General features: G+C 45.4%; 1 protein-coding gene and 1 long non-coding RNA gene across 33 annotated transcripts in view; one reads left to right on the forward strand and one right to left on the reverse strand.

The window, feature by feature from the left end:
* The window catches only part of Dlgap1 (DLG associated protein 1), an 869,320-nt gene that overhangs the window by 783,330 nt on the left and 64,928 nt on the right, over positions 1-21,062 (forward strand). The window lies entirely within an intron of this gene.
* The window catches only part of LOC102555426 (uncharacterized), an 85,015-nt gene that overhangs the window by 59,581 nt on the left and 4,372 nt on the right, over positions 1-21,062 (reverse strand). For 2 of the 9 annotated variants that reach the window (XR_005489516.2, XR_010055089.1), the window contains one exon: positions 17,139-17,693. The exons of 4 other annotated variants lie outside the window; for them this stretch is intronic. This is a non-coding gene — a long non-coding RNA (uncharacterized LOC102555426). Of the gene's footprint in view, positions 1-17,138; positions 17,694-18,385; positions 18,649-20,831; positions 20,892-21,062 lie in introns of those variants that run through there. 3 more of the 9 variants (XR_005489518.2, XR_005489513.2, XR_005489514.2) reach the window with 3 other exon arrangements.

A 21,062-nucleotide genomic window follows, 5' to 3' on the forward strand; every position in this document is an offset into this window, starting at 1 on the left:
CTTCCAGAGAGGGGAGGGGAGGGGAGAGGAGGGGGGGGGAGGGGAGGGGAGAGAGAGAGAGAGAAAGAGAGAGAGGGAAAGAGAGAAACAGAGAGAGAGAGAGAGAGAAAAGAGAGAAGAGAAGAGAAGAGAGAGAAGAGAAGAGAAGAGAAGGAAGAGAAAGAAGAGAAAGAAGAGAAAGAAGAGAAAGAAGAAAAAGAAAAGGGGGCAGGGGGCTGCAGAGGTTGACTGCTCTTCAGAAAGTCCTGAGTTCATTTCCCAGCAATCACATGGTGGCTCACAACCATCTGTAATAGGATCTGATGCCCTCTTCTGGTGTGTCTGAAGACAGCGACAGTGTACTCATACATAAAAATGAAGAAATAAAATAAAATCTTTAAAGAGAAAGAGGGGGGAAAGAGAAGGAAGAAATGAAGGAAGGATAGAGGAAGACAAGGAAGGAAAGAGGAGCGGGGAAGGAAAGAGACCAAGTGATCTCTGAAGACAAGAAGCAAAGATTGTAGTTAGGGAGAAAGCTTTGTCCTCATGCGTGAGCCCCTGGACTTGATGCTCAGCACCTCATAAGTAAACAAATAAAGTAGTTATTAGCCAATGATGAGTTGAATCAAGATGGGAAGTCTAAAAATGTCTTTCAGACTCCAGTAGAACAGGGGGTAATAGGGACTGGAGAGATGGTCTGTAACATTCTTACCTAAGACCTGAGTTTTGTTCCCAGAACCCACCTCTGCTGGCCCACAATCTTCTGCAACTTCAGTAGAAGAGACTCTAACATCCTCTTCTGGTGTCTGAGGGTACCTAAACTCATGGGTATACACATCCAAACACAAACATAAAATAAATCTTTAACAAATAAAAGAGAGGCAGGGAGGGTGTCAAAAATATTTAAAGGTTGTGCTGTGTGTTTTTTAAAGCCCAGGACCGTGCTGTGTAACCCAGGTCAGCTAGCCTAGAAATCCCCATCCTCCTGCCTCAGCCTTCTAAGTGCTGAGATTAAAGGTATATGCCACAATGTCCGGCTCTGCAGATGTGTTTTAAATCATCTCAAAAAGGTAGAAAACAAAGTTAACATCCTTCCCAAATGGTAGAGTTGATTAAAAGTGAATGTCAAGGAATATACAGATAAATTAGAAAAATTCATTAAACCTTTCTTATAGTTAGGCATATATGCGGTTATGCATTAATAGAAACAGGCAGATTTCTGTGAGTTCCAGGCCAGCTATGACTATAAAGTGACACCCTGTATTTAATTAACTAATTAATTAACTAATTGCATTTAAATATAAAAGGCTAGATGTAGTGATGCATGCCTTTAATCCCAGAACTGAGGAGGCAGAGGCAGAGGCAGTTGGATCTAATGAGTTCAAGGCCAGCCTGGTCTATAGAGTGAGTTCCAGGACAGCCACAGCTACAAAGCAAAAAAAAAAAAAGTCTATAAAAATATAGAAAATTCTGATCAATGAACAGTCAATAAACTAAGTGTTCATTACATTTTCCAACAATGAGTAGTAGATGAGGTTATAAACTTATATAGGACCTAAAATACAGTAAACATATATAAGATTCCTTTACAGAATATCATAAACCAGGCATGGTTGGGCACACCTGAGATCCCTTAGGAAGCAGAAGCAAGAGGTCAAAAGCTCAAGGGCATCCTTGGTAAGTTTGAAGCCATCTGGGATGGGAGATGTGAGACACTGACTCAAAACAAAAAAATTATAAAGCTTATTAAGTTAAGTAGAGCAGGAGCAGTGGCTCAATGGATAAGAGCATGCATACCTTTAATCCCAGCACCCCAGAGGTAGATGCTGACAGATCCCTGTGAGTTCCAGGCCAACCTGGTGTTCAGAGTAAGTTCTAGGCCAACCCGGTCTTCAGAGTGAGTTCCAGACCAGACTGGTCTATAGAGTGAGTTCCAGGGTATCTAAGAGCTACATAGACAAACCCTGTCTCAAAAAAAAAAAAATATTGGCTGCTCTTCCACAGGACCCAGGTTAAATTCCTAGCACCCACATGGCAGCTCACAGCCATGTATAACTCCAATTCCAGGGAATCAGGCACCATCTCCTGGCCTCCACAGGCACCAGGCATACAAATGGTGCACACACATCCGTACAAACAAAATACTTCTATATATAAAAATAAACAAATCTATAATAATAATAATAATAATAATAATAATAATAATAATAGTTTTAAAAGATTTATTTCGGCTAAGAGTTTTAGAGATTTTAGCCAGGCAGTGGCAGTGCACACCTTAGATCCCAGCACTTGGGAGGCAGAGGCAAAGGCAGATAGATCTCTGTGAGTTCCAGGACAGCCAGGGGTACACAAAGAAACCCTGCTTGGAAAAACAAAGTTTTTGAGATTCAGTCCATGATCGTTTGGCTTCAATTTTGGGGGAATAGCCATTGGGGAACACTTGAAGGAGCAAAGCTGTCCACTTATGGCAGCAAAGAAGTAAGGAGAAAGGAAGGGACTCAAGTCTTGCTGTTCCTTCAAAGTGTCCCAGGGACCTAATTTCTCCCATAGACCCCACCTACCAATTTCACCACAGTCTGGCAAAAAAAAAAAAAAAAAAAAGGTATTAACTATGAAATGGCAACACAAAAAGCAAAGCTCTCACCTCAAAGGAGAAAAAGAGAGTTTATTCTGAAGCCAAGTCTGAGTGGCCATGGCCGAGAACACAGATTTAGGTCACCCCAAACACCATGTTCCAGCACACCAACAGCTTCCTGGGGTTTTATACGAACAGAACAAAGAGAGCTATAAACCAGACACGATATACAGGGGTGGGCACCTCAAGTAGACAGCCTATGCAAAGCAGGAAGGTCTCTGCCACAGACTCCCAGTGCTGGCTCTCCGATGATACTCTTAGCTTGGTGGAAGCCAGGGTCTGTTCTTACATTCCAAAGGATTTACCTAATGGAGACAGGATGTGAGGTCACACACACAGGCCAGCAATAAGTGGTTACCTAAGGGAAAGTAAAATTAAGTAGCTCAAGGTGTTTGGCTCTGGGTTGCCAATATCTTTTTTAAAGATTGGTTGATTGATTGATTATATGTAAGTACACTGTAGCTGTTTTCAGACACACCAGAAGAGGGCATCAGGTCCCATTACAGATGGTTGGTGGGAATTGAACTCAGGACCTCTGGCACAACAGTCAGTGCTCTTAACCACTGAGCCATCTCTCCAGCCCCAGATATCAACATTCTAATGTCTATACTGTCCCTGAAGTCCAGCCGGTCATTCAGACTTTGAGAATGTCAGCGACCCTTCCAGGAACTGAAACTCACAGAGACTGACACTTCAGATTCAAACTATAGATCATAAACTTGTCAGTTTTCTTAAAACTTACCCACAAATTCAATGTGATCTCAATTAAAGGCCTAATTTGGTTTAGTTTTGCTTACTATACCCAAAGTGCTTCATTTTGTTATTGTTGTTCTGTTTGGTTTGGTTTGGTTTGGTTTGGTTTGGTTTGGTTTGGTTTGGTTTGGTTTTTTTCAGGCAGGGTCTCACTATGTAGACCTGGCTGGCCTAGAACTCACACATCTGCCTACCTCTGCGCCCTCTGCCCCCATTGCCACCCAACCCCTGTGCATGCCTCCTCCTGAGTGTTGGGATTAAAAAGTCCACTGCCCTGCCCAGATAAAGACACTATTACATGACAAGGTCATGCATCAAGACTGTGATAAGATGTGTGGGCACAAAGATGGGGCAGGGATCAGAAAGAGCACATGCACTGTACACACGTGAAGCCTTGAGAAGCCACTCTGCAGAGCAGTGGGAAGGGCCAGCATTATAGCAGGGGCACTGGCACAGGAGCTGCTGCCTGGAAGAGGAAGAAGAAGGAAAAGAAGGGAGGGGGAGGGGGAGGGGGGAAAGGAGGAAGGGGGAGGGAGGGAGGAAATTAGATTGTATCTTTGTAGAACTCAAGACTCCCCAGAGAAGCAGAAATGGATAGGAGATAAGGAAATGGCATGAGGGAAGGAGGTTGAGAACAGAGAAGAAGAAAAGAAGGGAGGGAATTGGCTCACATATTTAGAGAGACTGAGAAGTCTTAAGCTAGGGAAACCTTAGGTGAGCTGGTATGAAATCACGAGAAGTAATGGTAGTGATAATCTGACCAGCTCCAGGCTCCAGACCCACAAAAAGCCAATTTTTCTGCTGGGTCCAGAGGCAGGAAAAACCGATGTCCTACCTTAGTCAGTCACAGAGGTTCACTGGCACTTGGCCAAGTGTGCATGCATGGGAGTAAGTGTGTTGTACACAGACCCACACACATATGCATCTAACACACATGCACACATAATAAATAACAAAAGGATAAGTAGATTTGATTAGTATATATTATATGAATTAGTAATTAAGACAGTTCGTTAAAACTAAAGTGAAATTCCTTTACACACAGTCGGTAACAGTTACCGAGCACAGCAGCAGCTGCTGAGAAAGAAGAGCACTGGCAGAAGCAGCCGCATCCTTCCCTGGAGGTAGACTTTGACATAAGTATTCTTCTGGCATTGTGAAGAAACTCGAAACCTGCCAACCAGAAACTCCCAGGAAACTGTTTTCTCCTGTGCCAGAACACCAAGGTGATACCCACTGTGGCACTTCTCGGGTGTCCAAAAGCTGGAAACCTCCTCACAAAGGAGAAACTTGTCATTCAGCTTACTTTTCTTTTTATTCAAGTTTAGTTTCTGTTCTACAGTCAGAAAACTTCATTCCACAGAGCAGAAGTATTCCAGGGAATAGAACTGGGCTCAAGAAAAACATGGGTTGTTCTCTTTAAAGATACTTTCCTTTTATCTTTAAATACTAGGGGGCTGGAGAGATAACTCAGCAGTTAAGAGCTCTGTTGCAAAAAAAAAAAAAAAAAAAGCGGGTTGGGGATTTAGCTCAGTGGTAGAGCACTTGCCTAGGAAGCGCAAGGCCCTGGGTTCGGTCCCCAGCTCCGAAAAAAAAAAAAAAAAAAAAAAAGAGCTCTGTTGCTCTTGTAGAGGACCTGGGTTTGGTTCCCAGCACCATCCATAATGGCTTACAACATCCATAACTGTAGAAAGTCCAATGTAATGCAGAGACATACATGCAGACAAAACACTCAGACACAAAAATGAAATAAATCCAATAAAATAAAGGTATGAAGTAAGGCACGAACAGGGTCAGCACAGGGTTGCAGAAGTGTCAGCCCCCTAGCCCCCACCCCCACCCCCGTCACCAGACCTATGACAGAGCGTGATGGTGCTAAGTGGCCAGCAGAGGGAGCTGCTTACTGATTGTCTTCTGAGAAGCAAAGAGAAGGCTACCCCTTCAAGGGCACTTGACCCCACCCACCATGTGGGTCCTCCCACATCAGTCACTAACTAAAAAAATGCCCTAAGCTGGATCTTATGGAGGCATTTTCTCTACTGAAGTTCCCTTTCAGATGACTCTAGCTTGTATCACACTGGCATTAAACTATCCAGGACAGGAACACTTACCTAAGCCATAGCAGGGGACATAGCAGGTGATAGGAAGGAGGGTGGGAAGATGTAACTCCGTTGATAAAGTCCTGAAGTTCAACACCCAGCACCAAACAAACCAGAACCCATGTGATGCCAGTACTTGGAAAATAGGGAGAGGAAGGAAGGTCAGAAGTTCAAGGTTATCCTCAGCTACAAAGGAAATTTGAGGCCAGTCTTCGACATATGAGACCCTATGCCCAAAAACGACAGTAACAATAAAAGGTCCGGAGATGTGGTTCACTGTGGAGCGCTTACCCAGCATACCTGGCCCTGAGCTCCATCCCTCATACTACAAATTACATAGAGAGAAACACACAAACACAATCTCAAGGCCACTTTTGGGTACCTCCGAGAGATGAGTTGTTAGTTGTTAGTAGTATCAGTTTCGTAGAATTCACATCTGTAAAGTTCACCTTTTCAAGGTAAATGATTCAGGGAGCTGGAGAGAGGGCTCGGTGGGTAACAGCACATGCGAAGGTATAGAATCTGGGTCCCGGCACCTGGGACGGGTGGCTTGTAAATACCTATAACTCCAACCTCAGAGAATCTAACCCTCTCTTCTGGACGCAGTGGCCACCTACACTCATGCACACATATACCCACAGAGAGACACAAACACATACACGCATGTACGTAATTAAAAATTAATGTGTTTAAGTATATGTATATGTAATATATATATATATGTATATACATATACATATATATATATATATATATATATATATATACACAATTGCCAAGTTGTACAAACACCTCCATGACCTAAAACTGAACATCTCCCTATAACACTCTCTGCCGGCGGTTCCCAACCTTTGGTCGTGACCCTCACTGGGGTCACATATCAGATATTTACATTATGATTCATGACAGTAGCAAAATTACAGTTATGAAGTTGCAATGAAATAACTTTATCGTTGGAAGTCGCCTCAACATGAGGAACGCTGTTAAAGGGTCGCAGCATTAGAAAGGTCGAGAACCACCGCTCTATCCCAACCCAGACCTAGTGTCCCTAATAAATATTAGGAGCCTCTACCGTAAAGAGCTTAAAGCCAGACACTTTCTACTGTGAATGCTTAACATTTCCCCAAACCTAATCTCCTGGAAGACAGTCTGTTTATGTAGCCGATGACTGACTTGGTGGCTTTGGTCCCCCCCCCTCCCCCCCAGGAGCCGGAAGCAGATCATTGACAGTTGCTGCCCTGAAGAAGTTGACACATAGGAAGCAGTGAGCTTCACCTGTGCCAAGTGCCTCAGCTGAAACAACCACTTCTTAACACCATTCCTCAGCCACTCCACCCAACACAGTCACAAGCACACACTCAACACCAATGGCAGACACTGCGAAAGAAAAGGCCACTCAGCTGCACAAGAACTTGATCTCCAAAGCAAATGGGTGGGAGCACGTTAGCTCCTTATACAAAATATGTTTATACGTGTGTGTGTTTATACATATAAATGTGTATATTATATATGAGACAGACAGAGACAGGCAGAGAGAGAGAGAGAGAGAGAGAGAGAGAGAGAGAGAGAGAGAGAGAGAAGCCTAGAACCCACTGTATATCCTTGAATTTAATTTGATCCTCCTGCCTCAGCCTTTTGAATGGTGATATCACAGGCAGGAGCTATGATGCTCAGCCTGTAGTTTCTCATGAAATCAGTCATCATAAATTTGATGGGTATGTGATTCAGGGTACTGTGCATCCAAGCAGCAGGTACAGGTACCAAGTTCTGCTTGCAAGACAGGGATGAGAACTGGGCTTCCCACAGACATTACCTCATGGCCTCAGCAGGGGGAGCAGAGGCTCTTTGCCCACAATTCACAGCCAGAGCCTCCCGGCTGGTTTTCCCTTTTGTGTTCTGTGTGTGGTAGGTGGACTTTCCGCTGTGAGCATCCGTGGGGACTTTTAGAACCGGAAGGAGGGTGCAGGGAAAGCCAGACTGCATGTTTCTTAATATTTGAGTTATTTTTCTCCTTGGGTGAAGTGGCCCAGCTCTCCTTCTAGTTAGGGCAGTGGCTCTCAACCTTCCTAAAGCTGGGACCCTTTTAAAACAATTCCTCATGTTGCTGTGATTCCCAACCCTAAGATTATTTTCTTTGCTACTTTGTAACTGTAAATTTGCTACTCTTAGGAATCATGATGTAGGTATCTGTGTTTTCCTAAGGTCTTAGTTGATTACTTTGGAAGTGTCATTCTAACCCCAAAGGGGTCTACACCCATATGTTTGGAACCACTGAGTTAGACAGAGGAAGCCGAATAAAACTGAGTTTAAAGTGCAGTTAAACTTTTATACCTGCTAGTTCCCTTCGTTCTCTGACCGTGGGTGGAAGATGAATCCTAAGAAGTTAAATTCTTTAGGGAAGAATGGACGGGCTTGTAGAACAGAGGGGATAGCCTGGGAGAGTTGGGTGGTAAGTGTCCTGCAAAAAAAAAAAAAAAAAAAAAAAGTCCTATAGCTCAGGGAAAATGACACAGCAGGACGGAACCTGCCAGCTGAGCAAAGCTGTCAACTTTGAAATCCCAGAGGCCCACCCAGCCCTTCCGGTTTCCTGGAATGCTGTCCTTGTCACGTGTTGGTTGAGGAAAAACCCTGCAACATCGACGAGAAAGCCAGAGTGACCCTCATCTGCCACCAGGGGGCAGAGAAACAGAGTGACTCGAACAAAGACACACACAGGCCAGGCTGAACCCCAGAGTCAAGGACACGCAGTGGTAGCCAGTTTCTGGCTCGCTTAGCCCAAGTAGACGCAGTGCTACCAGGTTACAAGAGCCCACTGTCTCACAGCCCAAGGCTGACGCACTACCACACAGGCCAACAAGTTCAGTTGTATGTCATGAGGAAGGTGGGACTGAGGTGACTCAGAAAAAAGCTGTTTTCCCCAACCCTGGCGTTCGGTTAATCTCATTTCAAACACTGTCACTCACCCAGAAAGATCTCAGCCTTACTTCCGCCACTGGAGCCCTGGAATGTGGCAGCAGCTGTCAGGGTGATGTGGAGGCCCAGCTGAGGTGGAGGGAGGAAAAGTACCACTCATGGGTGGTCAGAGGCGTGGAAACAGTGAGGAAACCCACGATTGCTACTCAGTCAGGTCCAGTATCCCCCACCTTACTAAGAACGCTGCATTAGGTGGAAGCCACCTGAACCCTACTTTTCTTCATGTGATGGAATGAAACCCAAGGCCTTTTGCATGCTAAGCAAGTGTTTAGACTGCACTCCCAGCCCTGATGTGTTTTAGGTGCTGCTGGTACTGAGTTTCTTCATGGATGTGTGAACAGAAGACTCTCTAGGGTTGGGAGGTGTGGTTCAGGGGTAGAACACTCACCTAGAATGTGCAAGGTTTTTGGAGCTCAGCGTTACAGAAAAGACAAAGGAAGAAAGGGAGAAGAGAGAGAGATTCCTCATGTATATGAATGTAAGCGTCTATAGGGATCATGGATGCAAACAAAGCTTGGGGATTGAGGACTGATGTTAGCCTGTACAAACAAAAACACTAGTAACCGTGGCTACTTAAGTAGTGTTAGCCTCTGGGGTCTCCGTTTAAACCTAACGATTCCATCGATTCCATCGGGGCAGTGCCTTCCGCACAGCCACTGTACAGATGAGAACTCAGAGCCTACCCAGCTGTGATCACTGATATGAAGCAGCCAGTTCCAAGATTCTAATCAGTGTCTGTGTGATTTGGCCTTCAAGCCAGGGCTGGAGGAATGACCTCATGGGTGTGTTGAAAGTGGGATCTTTCCAACCAGCCAGAGAAGGGCTGTCACAGGCAGCAGAGAGAGGGAAGAGTGGAGAGTAAATGTATCCCTTCTGCCTGACCATATATAAATTAATTAATTCATACTGATGAATCTATTTGATATAATATTTATTTATTATAAGCCTATATTTATGCATTATGTACATATATATCTGTATATACGGATGGATGGATGGATGGATGGATGGATGGATGGATGGATGGATGGATGGATAGATGGATGGATGGACAGGTGGATGTAACTGAAATAACCCAGTCACGAAGGGGACAGATAATGTTACAGTTAAAAAAGGGGGAGGTGGGGGTTCGGTCCTCAGCTCCGGGGGGAGGGGAAGATCTTGTAAAGAGAATAGAATCTATGGACTGTGTAACCATCTAACCTTCCAACTGGTCCAGGTTCTTCACTTGGCCAAAAGACCATCCCTAGGAAAACAGCCTCACCTTAACCCATGCTAGAGAGAGAGGTGGAATAATTAGTCCTTTAATGAGATTCTGTGCTTCTCCTCTCACCGTCCCTAGTGCAATAGCTTGCTGGCTCCAGGCATGTAGCTTGTAAACCTTCAGAATTATTTGGAAAATTCGGACTTTCCCTTTCCTTCCTCCTATCTCTTCTCTAAAGCCTCCTTCTAGGCCGTGTTGCTGCTCTTTCACCACCTGTCTGACCTCCATTCCGCCCTCCATGGGAATGGGCTTTTTTCTCTATTACCGCCTGTGGGCAGCTGGCCCACACTGTTTTTGTTTGTTTTTAACTCTAATAAGATTGTTCCTGGGTTTCCATGTGAATCCATTCTTAAATTCTTCTATTAATGAGACTGAGAACCCCAGGAGGGGGCCCCAGCTTCCCTGTATCGACACTGTATGATTCTGCTCATGTGAAGAACCGAGATTAATCAAATGCACAGGCCAGAGGAAAATAGTTGTTGCTGAAGGGAAGAAAAATGGGGGAGAAGTTCTTTCACCTGTCTGTTTGTGCTGGGGACCGAATCCAAGGCCTCACAGACTAACTCTACTGCTGAGCTACACCCTAAGCCCAAGTCATTTTAGTAGATACACAATTTTAGTATTACAGTAAAGAAATTTCTGGAAAGAGATGGTGATGGATGAACAACAGTGTAGATGTACTTAAGACATGGCCGACCTGCACAATTCTGAATGGCTAACATTGTAGTCCCGTGTTATGTACGTACGTTGTAGCACATCTTTTTAAAAGGTACTGGAAGATAACCATGGAATAAAAGAAATATATATTTGGAGTGAAGCCAGTGTCACAGGGAGCTCTCCACAGATGACCACTTAGACACAGTCTATCACCAAGTGAAAATTGGTTCTGTTTGTTTTGTTTTGGGTTGGGTTTGGTTTAGTTTGGTTTTTCAAGACAGGGATTCTCTATAGTCCTGGTTGTCCTAAAACTCACTCTGTAGACCAGGCTGGCCTTGAACTCAGAGATCTGCCTGCCTCTGCCTCCCAAGGCTGGGACTAAAGGTGTGTGTCACCACGTACAGACGGCAGGAACTGCATTCAGGACCCAAGTATGCCTGTGGGAGTCGGGATTGGCCCTGAGATCATACAAAAGTTTGTTAGGCTGCTGTAAAATGCAGGCAACATCACTCATAAGGATAGGTTTTACTGAATGAGAAGCAATGCTCAAGATCTTGGGGAGGTATCAGGGGGTGGGGATTCAGATGTAGCCTGACCCTACAGATAGTAAAAGATCATCAGGTCATAACCTTTATCTATTCCCAGCATTCCTGGTGGTAAAGAGCCACTTCCTTTGAAGAAACAAGTTTAGTTTTTCCTGTTTTCCCCACCGCTTGTCTGTGTGCACGAGGACCTTTTGCCCTTTACAGGTGTCACGATGCAGGTGGACCGTCACAGCCTGTAGGGAATAATGCACTATCTCAGGGACAGTGGTGGTTACAGTTTAGGGGTGGCTCACTCTACCTTTCCATGTTAGATTTGTTTCTCCAACCAACTGAACTGATAGAAACCCACAAAGAGACACACAGGAAGACACGATCACATAGTAAAGACAACCGGGGCCGGCCACCATACATACAGACCCGGGGAGTCCAGTGACATCTCTCGGGGATGCTGGACACAGGATCTACAGTCACATCTGACCTCCATCTTATGTCCTAACCAAATGGCACCTTACAGACCAAACTTACCTTCGGGGGTGTTCAGACCAGATGGCTTGTGTCAGGTGCCTCTCGAGGGCTTAGCAGCTAGCAGCTGTGGGTCGGAGAGGATTTTCCCAGGGCTTCAGAATGTCTCAAATTGGGCACCCCTTAGAGCTATTCTCCAGGTGACTTTCTCTTCCCTGCTCCTGGAAGCCGAAGCCCCTAAGTGTCTGGGTTTAGTCTCTGTGGAATCTTACTGGGGTTTCCAAAACATTGAAGAAAACCAACCAGAAACGATCACTCAGACACAAATTATAGCCGATCGAAAGTCTTTATTCCAGACATCTGGGACTACACTCAGGTATTCAGGACCCACGTGTAGCATCAAGTGTTTATGATAAGGGCTTTTTGTTTGTTTGTTTTTTGTTTTAGATTTGGTTTTGGTTGGTTTTGGTTTTTTTGTGGGTTTTTTTTTTTTTTTTTTTTTTTTGGTTTGTTTGGTTTTTTGTTTTTGTTTGGTTTTTAGTTTTGGTTTTGTTTGTTTTTTGCCAAAACCACATCCCAGTATCTTGGTTTTATGAAAGCAAGTAGTTTAATAGAAGCAAAGTTAACTGGAGAATCTTGACCTTGGGTTCCTAGAAGTTGGGTAATTTGCCACGGGATTTTCCAACAAGGAGATCAAATTTTAGTTAAACCAGAAATGATCTCAGCAAAAATACAAGATGAAGAAACCTATGTACCAGCTTGCCCTGTCATACCAACTGGGTTTGGACTATACCTCTAACAATCATTAGCTGAAGGGCAAAGGGCTATGAGTTTCTGTGTAAACTTGGCAATGTGAAAAAAAATTTTTATCAGTTGTCAGTTTCTGAAAGTCAGGAATTTGGGGAGGTCTTTGGCTGGGTAGTTCTGGCTTGTCCTTGTCTTACAGTCAGTGAGAGCTAGATCATCTGGGAGCTGTCTGAGCATCTCCCTCTGTAGACTTGAGGCTTCCCACATGGTCTGCCTCATAAGCTGACCTGGGCTTTCTAACAGCATGATGGGCTCAGGACTATTGGACTACTAGAATTTGCATCAGATCCTCTGGTCTAGCATTGAAGACCATGCAGTATAACTTCCAACTGTCTTAGTTACACATTGTAAATCTCCCTATCCAAGGGACTATGTACGAGACTGCACTCTATGTATGTTGCGGGATAAGGGTAAGTAAGGTAGGGTGGTAGGAGTGAGAGTCAGAGCCCTGAACCTGGTTAGTACCGTATTCATCCTACAGACTTCACTCCTAAAGGGAAAGAGTAAGATTCCACAGTAATAACTGACCAACTGAGTTCTTCAAACCAAACCCAGCTCATTGGTAGAATGTACGCCTAATCATTTACATACTAAAATATAACTGTTCCACCAGTACATCGGACACACAAGCAGGTGCCCACACACATGCACATGCGCGCGCGCGCACGCACACACACACACACACACACACACACAAAGGGGAGGAAGCAAATGAAATAGGTTTTTATTAAAGAGCCAGCTAGACTGGAGAAGAGACTGTCATCCCGAAAGCTCCATCTTGGGTACTTGGAGCACAAAGGACTTTTATGGAGAGGGGAAGGAGAGGTCAGGAACCTAAAGATGAATGAGTCTGTAAGTCAGGGCATGTCTGTCCTTCTCTTCCCTGGCCAGCAAGTGCAGTGGACCTTGACCCTCCAAGCTGCTTCTATAGTTCATCGGCAAGATTACTTTTCTGGTAACTACACCCCACAGAACTTGATACGCTTGTGTTACTTATGTGCAGAACTAAGAAACAATAAAAATAAGGAATGCATGCAGATGGTAGCTGACGGCCTTCATATCGTTTGGGGTGCGTAAATCTAAAGATTCTGTAGCACTGAGAGTCTAGGTCACTTGGGTATGCTTTTAAAACTTAGGAGGGCTGAGCAAAAGCAGGGGAGGAGGCCCCGCCAAGGACTGCCTTCAAAGGAACGGCGGCACACGCCCAAAAGGCGTGATTTCTGTTTGTTGATAATTGTTTTCATAGCACAGGTTATCTAAACCCAAACTGGGGGTTAAATAACATAGTCTGTTCCTGACAAAGAGTTCCTTACTGCAGGAGACATAGGTTCGTGTGATCCTTCTCTTCCTAACTTGCAGTTTTCTTCTCTCAACGTGACTACTGGTCCGGACATGAGAGCCTGAGCCCTGAAAAGGGCACTGAGCAGTCCCGGCATCTCTGGGATACTCCGTCAGCACAATGTGTCTGGAAGCACAAAATTCCTCAGTCTTTCCCTTTCAGCTTCCCACCCCTCACCCCTCTATGTATGAGATAGGGTCTGGCTACACAGTACAGACTGGCCTGGAACTAGCTACATAGCCTTCCTCAAATTCACAATCCTCCTGCCTCAGCCTCTGGAGTACTAGGATTATGGTGTACACCACCATGACCTGCTCGCTCTCTCAACTTTAAAAGGAAATCTAACTACTCCTCCACTTAATAACAAATGACCACAAGGCCATCTTTGTAAACATTTGGGCGTGCCCAGGTAGGAGCCCCTTATAGATGCCGCTGCTGGGTTTGTGCACATGTGGCTTTTGAGCCCATCTTCTCCTTAATTTTATTAATTATATTATTTATTAACATTATTATATTATGTGTTGATGTATCATATATCGTGTTGACTGTACTGATTGCTTATAGAGTCTTTCATAAGCTTGGTAATGATACTCAGTTTCCTGGATTCTCCCCTTTCCCTTCAGTACTGGAGACTGAACCTAGGTCTTTAGCCATGGTACGACACCTAGAGAGAGAGGGTGGGTATGGTGATGTGTGCCTGTAATCCTGACACTTGAGAGCCTGAGGCTAGAATATCTTGAGTTCCAGGCCAACGCCCACTACCGGGAAGGGCTCTTTGCTCACAAAGGTGGGGATATAGTCCAGCTGTAGAGCTTTTACAACTTGTATGGTACTGTTTACTATTAGACTGCACATGCGCCATGGTGTGCCATAGTGAAAATGGGAGGTCAGGGGGCCGGAGAGATGGCTCAGCAGATAGGAGCACTGACTGTTCTTTCAGAGGTCCTGAGTTCAATTCCCAGCAACCACATGGTGGCTCACAACCATCTGTAATGAGATCTGATGCCCTCTTCCCGTGTGTCTGAAGAGAGCAACAGTGTACTCACACTCATAAAATAAATAAACAAATCTGAAAGGAAGAAAGAAAGAAAGGAAGAAAGAAAGAAAAAGAAAGGAAGGAAGGAAGAAATGAAGGAAGGAAGGAAAGAGAGAAAGGAAGGAAGGAAATGTGAGGTCAGGGGACAACTTTGTGGGGTTTGTCGTCTTTATCTGTCATGGGTTCCAGGATTGAAAAATACACGTGCTCTTGCTAGCTGAGCCATCTCACAGGCCATCAGCTGAAGAGTTCTTACCTAGCATGCCCCATGCCTGGGTCCAATCCCCAGCACTCCTACACTACTTAGTTAAAACCTACATGATATCCATTTCCTATTCCTAGACAGCTGTTTGGCCTTAGGAAGGTCTCTTCACTTCTCAGTCCTGTGAGGCCCAGATTGGCTTCAAAGTCACCATGTAGTAGCCCAGACTTGTCTTGCACTGTTGATCCTCCCACTTCTCAAGGGCTACCGCACCCAGATGGAGAGCAGGCCATTCTTATCTTTTCATAACCCTGGCCCCTGAATTCCAGCTAAGCAAAGTAATTTTGAAAGTGTGCGAGGGGGTGCTAATCTGAGGGCTGAAGGCCAGACAATGCTAGTCTGAGAGCTAAAGATCAAACGATGCTAGTCTGAAGGCTTAAAGTTGGAAAGATGCTAGTCTGAGGGCTCAAGGTCGGGACAATGCTTCTTAACAGTGCCACTGTCTAACCCTAAACCTATGATACAAGGGAAGATTCTTTCGTGTGTTACATCATGGGTGGAGGTGGAGATTTCTGGAATGGGGTTTACACCTCTTTTCTGTCCTTATATGGAGCTTGGGGGTTTGTCATTGAGCCAGATAAATGGTTACGGGAATTTTGCAAGGCCCATACTACGGAGATGTCATAATCCCAGGAAGTTAGCTGTCATCTTTGGCCATGCTGGTCCCAGCTGGTTTTGAGTAGTCTTGAGTTGCTCTCACATATATCCTGCTGTGAGACAGCTCTGGGCCTGTGTGGGCCTATGGCAGCCATGCCTGTTTTAGACATCAGTTGAATGATAGAGGAGTCTTTCTTTCAAGAGTAAAAAAAAAAAAAAAAATGAGTGCTGAAAATTCAGCCTTGGGGGTTAGGAGGTTACAGCCTATCGAGACAAAGAATAACTTAACCTAGAGAGGAAGCATTCGTGTCTGTTCTGGGGGTACCTGAAGGTTTGCTTCTCAGGGAACTTGGGTGCTGCTTCCTGGATCACTCAACTATTGTGGTGATCCTCCCTCTCGCCTGCTATGGTCATGGCAGTTGACAAATGCCATGACTTTGGACGATGTGTGTCATTTAGCAAACAGAAGACTCTTGGTAGTCACTCCGGCTGCATATTAGATCTAACCAGCCTTGACCAGCTCACCAAAAGAAGGACTTTAACCATCAAGACATCCTCTCCACAGAGAAAACCAAGATGAGGGTAGGGCGGAGCGTGAATAAGTCACCTAGGCACCACACTGGTAACCTATCTGCCAACAGAATGCCTACTTACGGACTTAGATTCAGAAGGAGGGGCTGGAGAGATGGCTCAGCGGTTAAGAGCACTGACCGCTCTTCCAGAGGTCCTGAGTTCAATTCCCAGCAACCACATGGTGGCTCACAATCATTAGACCAGAGGGATCTATGACCTCTTCTGGTGTGTCTGAAGACCGCTACAGTGTAGTCCTATACATAAGAGAAATAAATAAATAAATAAATAAATAAATAAATAAATAAATAAATCTTTTTTTTAAAAAAATTGAGAAGGAACTGGACAGATAACAGACTATGTAACTGCCCTGTCAGACCAGAAGAGCAGAGCCCCTGCTTCCCAGAGGCCAGCCATTTGGAAGGACAGTGCAGATGTCTTCCAGCAAGTGGTGGCAGCCACACTGATACCTGGACGGAGAGGGAGAAGGAAGAGACTCCACAGCAGGAATCCCAAGGCAAAGTGGGGAAACTTGAGTAAAGTATGATTGGTCAGGAAAAGGGGGGGTCTTGGGGCGAGAAGGCTGGCAGAATGGGGAAGTGGGAGTTCCCGCAGCCCTAGATGGGATACCATATGCAAGCCAGGGTGACAAGCTGGGTGTTCCACATTTTCACCGTGTCTCCGAGTATGTACAACAGTTTGAACGCAGGGACAATTAACTGATCATCCAGGATGCCCAATTAGAAAATACTTTTGACAAACAAAAGCATTTGACCTCTCCCCTACTTTGTACACAGATCCGGACAAACACGATTCATGCAACAATACCCCGTTCCTGACCACAGGGCACTCTGGTATTTCTATTTAAACATTTTCCTTTCTAAATAGTGAAACTGCATGACTCACTCGGCTGATCTCATGACTCATTAATAAATCACAACCTGGAGGTGTAGAAACCTGAGGTAGGAAATGGCTATGATAAGTAGAAAGATCCAGAGACCCAGAAAGGGACAAACAGGACATAGAATGACTCTAGAATGAGCTAAGAGACAGGAGGATCAGAAGGATCGTGGCCAGAATTCTGGCTTGAACAGTGGGTTCACAAAAGTCATGAGTTTGGGGCTAAACAAGGAGCATAAAGATAGAGCGGTTGGCTTGACTTAGTTTCGTTTCGTTTTGTTTTTAAACCCCACCTCTATTTTTGGTAAATCCAAATGTATTCTGGAATTTCTGAGCTTTATTAAGATAGGGACCAAAACAAATGTGTACAGGTGTAGGTTGGAGGACTATTCAGAACAACGTCTAGTAAAGAACTCAGCCGTGCTTTGCTGCGGTGGTATAGGGTTTTACGAGGCTCAGAATATGTACATTAGGCAGAGACAGTCTATTTAGTAACTTCGGTTGACAGAAGTTTCTGCAATGAGCTAACATCCAATTTAGAGTTCTCAATCACTGGTCTTGGGCTCTTCCAGGCATTTCTTAAGGAAACTAAAAGATTAAACACCTCGAGGTTTATTCTGCGGCACTCTTCTCTTGAACGGAGGCTCAAAGGACGCCTTTCCTGTCTCTTTTCACAGCCTCCCCAGTCCCAGGCTTCCTCCAACCAAATCCTTTCTTTTGCAAAGCCTTGGGGTGGCGGTAGCTTGTTGCTAATGGAGGGTGTTGAACAATGGGTGTTTCTGAGCTGGGTTTATGGAGGCGGTCTTGTCTGTGTCCTGGGGGTAGATTGTAAACGAGATGTCAACGGGGGCTCCTTTGTCTGGGCGGCATTCATCCCTCCCAAGAGGAATTCCCTTACAGAGCTGGGATTTAAAGTCGTTTTCTTGCTCTCGGTAAACTCCATCCAACGGCAGAGTAAGGAGCGACCAATGAGTCACTCTTCCTTCTCCGCTTAGCAAGGCAATGACTCGGCTATTTACATGTACAAAGGAAGGTTCCTAAAGTTTCTGGGATTATTCTCAACAGTTGAGCCTTTTACCCTGCGGTTAGGAACGCTGGTTAACCCCTCGAGAGGGAGCCTAGCCCCTAGCTGTTTTTCCCTCACTCCCTCTTCCTTGATTGGCTCACTTTCTCTTTTAAATCCAAGAACAGAAACGGCACAACTTCCCGCTGCCTTAAACCATCTTCTCCCCTTCCCCCTTCCTGGTTTCTCAGAAGAGGACCGCAATTCTAGAGCTATAATTACTGCGGGCAAAGCTTGGCCGAACTCCACCCTTAGGAGATTAGGCTACGTTTTATTGCCTCTCAGCCAGGTGCCCAGGGTGACAAGACTAGCCTTTATCTGAGGGCTTGATGAGGTTATCAGCAACTCAAACGGGCTGAAGCTCCGGCAGCTGCCATCAAAAAGGTTCTCTTCTCTAAGGGTTTATTGGTAGCTGATTTACATCTGCCCACCAGCCCTACTCGCCTTGGGTTTTCCTTGATTCCAGATCCTTCTCCTGTATTTTCTGTTTGGAACGAAAGCCACAGTGACTGGGCAGTTTCAAGGGTGAGCAGAGTCAGCCTCCAGTCTGTTGCGTCAAGGCACGAAGCCCTGCAACACCAATGCTCAGGAGGTTTCCAATGTTGATGGTCTCCCTTTTGAATTTGTTTCTCACAGTCATTTCTTTATTGAGAAAGGGCACACACCAAGGCTAGAAGCCACTTTGCTGGAGCTGTTTCTCTCCTGCCCTGTAGGTTCCAGGGATTGAACTCGGGTTAGCAAGCAGGCGATTCACCGAATAGCTATCAGCCCAAAGTTACCATTTAATAAAATCTGACCTACGATAATAGAAATCTGAAAGAAAAAAATTTATTGCCTTTCATTTTTACAGTTCATTTTAAAAACAAGAATATAATCCACACCAGGAAGTGGGAACAGGGCTTGTTTGGTGTCATAAGTGTGTCGAGTGTTTGATCAGTCACCCGGGCAGCTCACTAACATATCTGTCTACCCACACATCAGTTTGAAAAGACTGTTTTGGCTGTTGCTGGGGGTGGGGCTCCCCGGGTGCTGGGCAAGCGGTATACCACAAGCTATATACCCCACCTCCTTGTATTCTGCAATGCAGGTTGCAGCCAACAATTATCTCAGGGTTGCCTGAGTATAAACTAGAGCCTAGAGCACTGAGCCACGCATTCAAAGATGATCTGTGCAGATGGGTCCAACAAAACCTACTGTGGACCCACTCTCCTGTCTGAAAAAAAAAAAGCTATCTTAGAAGTTGGCCTGTTGGTAGGGAATGGGGAAAAGGTGGCTCAGACAGCACAGCCTTGACTATACAATGCTTATCTCAAAAGACACAGCATCCAGTACCATTTGCGACCTAGACATCACCCTAACCTGTGGAAAGAACACAGTGAAAGGATCCTCCAGGGACCTCTGCCATTCATTAGGATAAAACTAACAGAATGTCTCCTGTGCTGGTGAACCAACAGACCCCCAGAACTATACCAAAGCAGTGACAGGACACTGATCAAACCCAACTGCACACCAGGAGGGTATGCTGAAGAGGCAGAGGTAGGAGGGTCAGGAGTTCTAGACCAGCCAAAGCTATACTTTTAGACTAGGTGTGGTGGCTTTTTAACCCCAGCACTCAGGAAACAGAGGCAGGCAGATCTCTTTCCAAGACTAGCCTGGTCTACAGAGGTCTAGGCCAGCCAGGGCTACACACTACACAGTGAAACACTGGCTCAAAATAAACAAAACAAAATTAAAATATAAAAGAAACCCTGTATAGCCTCCACCCTCTATTGGTGGTCCAATAGAGAAAGTGATACCACCACAGCACCCCCCTGCTGGAAGCTCCGATTACTATAAGAATTGGCACGTGGTTTTAAGACACGACTCCTCCAGCCACGTTTCTGAAAGCCATCACTCAAAATCTGACCTTGGAACTGTCAGACCTGAGGGGGAAACTGCTAACAGTATGCCTACAGCATAACTTACTATCAAGGTTTGAATCACTGTATGTCGGTGGCTTGCAATCCCCAGGACCCGAGGGTTCCGGCTGTTGGTGAAGTTTCCAACCTGCACTCAGGCAGCACTGTTCTCTGGGAGATTCACGAGAGAATCTTTTTGTCATTGTTATTGAGGCAGTGCTTCATCTAGCCCAGGCTAGCCTTGAACTCACACTGTAGCAGAGGCTAGCCTTAACACCTGATCCCTCTGCCTCTTTCTTCATCTCCAGTGCTGGGATGACAAGTGTTCACCCACGATGTGCAGATACAGTGGCACGTCCGAAAAAATAAGTAACTTCTGTGGGAAGAGCAACTTTCCGGCCAGCTCTACCCCGTGGGAGAGCTGGGGCAAAGCAACCTCTCTCTTGGCCTCCTTTTTATCTGCTGGCTGTACCCTCCTCTGCAGGGTTGTTTTTGGAATTTAAAGAGACCAGCCTTGGGTTCATTAACACTCAGTGAATGGGGATAGAGGGTGGAGTAACTTGATACCAATTTTAATCTCGACTTCAAAGGGACTGCAAGGTCGTTGGGTTTTGTTTTGTTGAACTGAAATTTCGGCAAATGACAAGCATCCCCGTCCAGCTGTCTCTCTTTCCCATGCTAGAATACATCCCTGTTCTTGATAGGTGTATGCTCTACCACTGAGCTACACCCCAGGGTGGTAGGGCAGGTGCAGCCTTTAAGGGACACCTGGAGAGTCTCTTCCAGTTGTGTCCTCAGCTGTCAATGAACAGCAGGTAAAGAGTGTCCTTCTCAGAGCTGCTCTTGCTAACTGAGTATGCAAGAAACAGGTATCCTTCCTCTGGACCATGGAGGCCAATACAGACTAACCTGTATAGTTTTCCCTTTGGAGAAAGAAAAAAGAGGGTTTCTAGGTGGAAGGAAGGAGTAAGATGAATAATTAAAGAGCTTACCTACACAGCCCAGGGCTGCTGACATTCCCTGCAGGCCCCGCCTTCCAGACCCTGCTGAAACTAACAGGAAGGAAAGAAAGGTTTCCTTTCTGGCTTCTTCACAAATCCTGTTTCCCAAGGCAGAGAATTCCCGACTACATTCCTCAGGCTGCTCTCAGTGCCAGGGACAGGGCAGTGGAGCATCCCCCAAGTCGGTTAGAACTTAGGCCTAGGCTCCCATAGATGTGAAGT

This window comes from Rattus norvegicus, chromosome 9 (assembly GCF_036323735.1).
Source record: "Rattus norvegicus strain BN/NHsdMcwi chromosome 9, GRCr8, whole genome shotgun sequence".
NCBI lineage: Eukaryota > Metazoa > Chordata > Mammalia > Rodentia > Muridae > Rattus > Rattus norvegicus.